Source organism: Rhamphochromis sp. 'chilingali' (genome assembly GCF_963969265.1).
Source record: "Rhamphochromis sp. 'chilingali' genome assembly, chromosome: 6".
In the NCBI taxonomy this organism is placed as follows: Eukaryota; Metazoa; Chordata; class Actinopteri; order Cichliformes; family Cichlidae; genus Rhamphochromis; species Rhamphochromis sp. 'chilingali'.
In genome coordinates, this window is record NC_137933.1 from 17,834,264 (window position 1) to 17,840,595 (window position 6,332).

Below are 6,332 nucleotides of genomic sequence, written 5' to 3' on the forward strand. Positions count from 1 at the left end.
AAAGCCGGTGAGCGACTGTAGATAAGCAGTAAAATTGGGCTTACTCTGCTGGATGCGCTGTGGAAAATAGGCTATAGACTTTACGCATCATGCACCTCAGCCTGTACATCAACTCTTTGTGATCACTGGCTGTCTACTGTCTCGTCAATATGTTATTTTAACATGTTCCAGGTACAAACTCCATTAAAAGAGCTTTGCAGAAATTATTCACTGAATGTCTAAAAGTAGGACAGCAGCATTGTCGTGCCTTGTCTGAAGCAGCGTGTGTGTTTAGTTAAATGTCTGACTGCAGTACTAGGACACATCAGTGCTTTCTCACCAAACGCTGCGCTTGGAAGAGAAATAACTCACACACCTATGAATTTAATAATGCTAAAAGAATAAGGCCATCTTGTTTTGTCAAAATGTCCTCCTGATCGCCTCTCCCGAGCTGTCAATCTCAGCACCTCACAAGAGTAAACACTCATAATCACTGACCTGAATCCAACCTGGCATAACAAAGACACTTCCTCTGCTTGCTTGTTCAGACCGGGCTATTGATCCTGACAAACAACCTGTCCAGGGTGTGTCGCAGTCATCTAACACTTCTCTCCTCGTGTCTCAGTTCTGTTACCTCTATCAACAGATCCCTTCTTTGCGTTGCAACGCAAACACTCAGTGGATTTTACCTTCAATAAGCAGAGCCATAACAACTCACTAAGTGTTTGTTCAAGCAAAAGGTGGGGAGAAGTGCAGGAGGGAGCGAGAGAGGGAGGCAGTGATGATAAATCACCAGTGAGGACTATGTGAAGCTGACAGTATTACATCCTTGGACTGTTCCTCAGTAGGCAAGGTTAGGCTGTCTATCGGTGGGCTGTGGCTCCCTCTGAGCCTCCAGGAAAGGCAAAATTAGGCAATTACAGGCAAATAAATCTTGTATCCTGTGACAGCAGCTTTCAGAGTCTGAGTGTAAAATGGTGTTAGGATTCAGATGGAGTGCTTCTGTGCATCAGGACTTGGGTGTGCATTATGTACTCTACTAAAAATGAAGGAAGGTCCCCTTCTTGCGACTAAGAGCTGCAGGGGCTAATTCTCTATGCAGCCAACCAATAAAAAAAAATATGGTTTGAATTTGAGAAACATGTGGGAGCCCAATTTAAGGCCAGAGATACTTGATTGTCTCGTACGATGTCGGAGATATCGCTTGCGTCGTAATTGCTGGTTGTATTGTAATATGGAGTTGTTGGCTGTTTTCAACTGGCAAATTAGATTTTAGCTGTGAGGATGCAGCACATGTGAAGAACCCATAAAGACACAATCAGTGCCTCAGTGCGTAAGTATAAAAATAACTAAATTGAATAAGTTCCCCCAGAGCACTGTGGTGTGGGGAGTAAAGATAAGTCAAAATATTTAAAAAATGTGCACCGTAAATGCCGTTTAAGTAAGTATATCTAGATATTATCAGGATAATGTACCAAAAGCATCAAAGTAAATATCGCTGCAGGGGAATTCCTTGTGTAAATGCCATTGGATGTAACTGGATATTTATTATATCCATAGTTTTGATTATTACCTTTAAAAGTTACACCCTGTGACTCTGTAGCTTCTAGAACCACCCTCTGCAATAACTTGAAGTCATCTCGTCTGTGTGACTTTCTCACTCTGAGAACTGTGTTGTGTTTACTGTGTTGCTTCAGTTCATTGAGGTTTGCAGGCATTCATTTATGCACAGTTCACTTAAGGTCCCACCACAGCATTTCAGTCAGGCTGAGGTCTGGACTTAAGGCCATTGCAACACTGTGATTCTTTCTGTTTCTGTTGTTGTGCTTGGGATCGTTCACCTGCTTCATGATTAGGTTTGGGTCAAGCTTTAGCTGTTGGGCAGATGGCCCCACGTTTAACTCTAGAACATTTTGGTACATAGAGGAGGTCTTCATGGCCAACTGAGTGGCCAAGATGCCCAGGTCGTGTAGCTGCAAAACTAGCCCAGATCATAGCTAAACATCTCGGTTTTGGTCTTCCAAAATCTTCCAAATAAGTCATGCTTATTCAGTGTTTTTCTAATTGTATTGTCATGAACTTTAACATTTCACATGTTAACAAAGGCCTGTAGAGTCTGAGATGTTGCTCTTGGGTTATTTGCAGTTTGTCTGAGCATTGCACAGTCTGACCTTCATGTGAACTGACTGAGATATCTACTCCTGGGCAGATTGCTCCAAGCCATCTAACTGCCAAAATTTCTGCTTTTTTAGAGATGCTCACACTTCAGTTACTCAATTAATGAAGTGCACTTGCTCATGAGCACCTGGCTGCTACTCACCCTCTTAGTTCCTCTGGAAGTAGTAAATTATTCACATGGCTGTAGATACAAAATCAGAACATTTTGAACTAACGCCAAGTATTAGAGAAAACTTTGTTAGCCTGTACCACAGGCAAAGACACACGAGTGTGTATGAGTATGAGTGTTGTAGGCTTGTTTTGATTGTCTTGCTAAATTATCTACATGTAAAATTCGTAAACTTTTTACTAGCAAAAGCTTAGTTTTAAGAAAAAATGAATAATAATAATAATAATAATAACTAAATATGCATTTATGTAGCTTTTTTTTTTAAACACAGTATTCTTGGTTAGAAGAGAAAACTGAAAGAAAAACATCAGAAACCTTGTTCAGATTGTATAATAAAAATCACATTATGAAAAGTGTTTCTAATCATTGGATATTCAGTGTACTGGGTAATAGAACCAACACGAGTCAGCAGGCAGTAAACTGCTTGAAGATTAGCTTAGCTTTACAGATGGGATGTTTTTCTTTCTCATCAAACCTCCGGGTCGACTCAGACATTTTGGTGCGGCACTTTCATGTTCATCCTGTGCCTCTTTGGGTCAATCAGCAGTTTACCTAACATGTATTCTAAATTGGCTCTACGTGTGGTAATGAGATTGTTTGATTGCCTTTCTCTTTGTGTTAGTCCTGTCATGAATGTGATGTACCCTGCTTCTCTCCCTAGAAAAGATCGGCTCCAACCACCCCACCCTCAAACCTTCGGTGACCCAAGTAGTTAAAGAAACGGATGGATGTGTGATTCTGTTTAATTCAATTTTTTATTTTGATTCATTCACCAACTTGTCTGTTACCTGTTAGCAGTGTTAGTCAAGTTACTTGAAAAAAGTAATCAGTAACTAATTACTGATTACTTCCCCAAAAAAGTAATCCCGTTACTTTACTGATGCCTTTTTTTCAAAAGTAATTAATTACTTAGTTACTTTTTAAAAACACGATTTACAACCTGAATAGGTGATAAAGCGATAGATCTGTCAGCCCAATTCTACTTTTTCTGCATAATCCATCAATAAAATGTAATCAAATAGAAAAGTCTCTTTTTAAAACTTGTTTTATTATTTTTAATCTTTTAACTTTATGCATCAAGCAAAAATTTAATTATATGCACCATTCTCTGACTTGAAGAAATTAGTTTAACATTTAAACTTATTTTCTGCACATTCCAGCACATAAAATAAAATATTTTTTGTGTTTACACTCAGACTTTCAAATAGATGCAAGTAAAACACAGCAGAAAATAAATAAAATCAAAGACTAGCGGTCCTGTTGCTCTATTTTCACCTGTAAAGCAGGACTGCGGTAGGCGGAGGGTTACCCTGGTGCAGGTCAGTGTTGCCAACTTAGCGACTTTGTCGCTATATTTATCGAGTTTTCAGACCCCTTAGTGACTTTTTTTCTAAAAAATGTCGCTAAAAAAAGACGTGAAAGTGCTTTTACTCTCAACAAGCAGCGGGTGCTGTAACGCAGTCAGTTCTTCTTTTACTCTTTTACTCTTACGCTGTTTTGTGGATCACAAGATTTAAAACTACTTATAAACACACACACAATAACTCCACCAGAGTGCCTGTTTCGGGTCACTTTTGCCTGTCCAAGCCCGGGTAAAGGAGCAGGGTTGGAATTGTGACATTAAAAAAAACAATAATTGCTAAAAGAAATTTAATTTGTAGTTCTAAATAAACTCTAAATGCATTTAGGACGTTTTTTACTGACTTTATGTCTCTTCCACGATGTTATTTCTCTCTCCAACAATATAGGTTACAATTAGATTAGCATGACCAATTATGCAAATTAGGCGATGATGTCATTTAGCGACTTCAAGCGACTTTTAGGACAACCAATAGCGATTTTCCTTACTGAGGAGTTGGCAACACTGGTGCAGGTGTGCCGCAGCGGTCAGTTGAAGAATCCGCGAGCTTCTCTGTGAATTTCCCATTACGTCGTTGCGCACTCAGAGCTTGTTTAGGGTTTTTGTCGGTGTAAAAAGAAGTTTTCTTCCCACGCACAACGGAGGCTAATGTTTTGGTCACTTTTTATGGAATCAAACTCAAAGTAAGGTCAGTACTTCCACGCTTTAAACGCTGCACGCTCATACTCTCTCCTGCACTCGATATATGATCCATTGTTAATCTGCACACAGCTGTTGTCACTAACGTCGCACTCGCTTACGTCACTGTCATGAGACATTCTTGCAAAAGAATCACGGTTTTAGTAATGCAATAACGCAGCGTTCCTACAGGAAAAGTAACGGTAATCTAATTACCGTTTTATCAATAGTAATCCCTTACTTTACTCGTTACTTGAAAAAAGTAATCAGATTACAGTAATGCGTTACAAGTAACGCATTACTGCCCATCTCTGCCTGTTAGCATAAACAGGGTTAAGCAGTACGCTAAATCTCAACAGTAAGTCACATAATCAAAGGAGAGTAAAGTACCAAAAACCTGCACAGGAAAGAAAATCACCAAGAGCAAATCGTTTGTGTAACTCACACATTCACAAATGTCTCATCACTACTTAACTCATGTGACTAGGGGACCCTAACCTTGCAGGTCATAGCAGTTCATCAACTGGCACATAAATCCAGTGGCATGTTTTTAAAAAGTCCGTTTGTCTTTTGGGGTGTAACGGCATCAGAATTTACCTCAACGAGACATAAGTGAGTTTGTTTTTTTTGTTTTCAGTTTGCATTCGGGTCATACTCTCGTAACAGAGGAGGACACACTTGCATTCAACCAATATGGTTGTGTAGACTGTGTACCAGTTGATATTCACAGCATGAAATCACACTTCGGTGCTCCTGACTTCACCAGAAGACGGGCTGAGTCTGGAAATAGCAAAGATACATTTAATGATAGTGAAACAGAGGTATAGTTAGTATTCATGAAGGGACACGCCACTCCAGCGCCCGTTCTGCTACACAGGGACATGGCTGGCCAAACACAGCAGCTTGAGGTAAATGCACAGAGGTAGTTTATAATGTTTGGGAGCTATAAACATTCTGCCCTTGGCTCTTCCCTAGCAGACGGACCATGGAGAATTTTACTACTGCCATAAAGCATGTTCATCTTCTGCCTCTCCTCTAGCTTCCCCTCAGTTATAACACACACAGAAGCAGGCACGTACACAAACACAATCACACAATCCCATCCATGTCATATTTCACAAACACCTTGTGCATTAAAATGAAGAAAGAGACCAGGAATATCTTCTGTAAACAGACTGGTCCATGGTACGCCTCACTGATGTGACGCTTACCAAAAAAACTAAAAGTGGGTTTACTTTCCGACTGTTTTCAGTTTGAAATCTGAATTTCAGTTTTATTGTGTGAATGAGGGGGAAGAGGGAAACAGTGGTGCCGTGAGAATTAAATGATACTTTTCCTTATAAAATGTCCTCTATATTTCATATGAGACAGTCAAGACAAAAACAATCTGGCTGAAGTAAGAAAACACATACAAATATACTTTTCCTGGGTAGTGAAATCACTGAGCAATCCCACTCATAACCCAGGCTGGAAAAACTAAGTGAACCTTTGTGCTACTGACTTCTCTAAAAGCTCCTTGGCGTCAGGTGTTCCAATTAAGGAGATGGGATTTATAGTGTGAACAGGAGATGCACAAAGCTGGGAAAGGCCACAACAGCATTTCTAAAGACCTGTATTTCCATCAGTCCACAAAAAAACAAACTGCGCAAATAGAGAAGATTTAGGGCTTTTGCTACTCCCTTTGGAACAAGCAAGCCAGAAAAAAGGGGGAAAATAATCCAAGAATAACAGCAAAAACACCTGCAGAAAATGTGTTAGTTTTTTATTTTTTAGCTTTTTTCATGTGTCCACAAAAAGAAAAATCAAATAAGAAAGGTGTTAATGGAAGGACTCAACGGAGGAAATCACTGCTCTCCAAAAAACATTGCAGCACGTTTCAAGTGTGCAAGACCACCTGGATGTTCTAACACTTCTGAAACATTTTTCATTGGGCAGATAAGACAAAAATCTACTTTTGGGGGGAAAGCA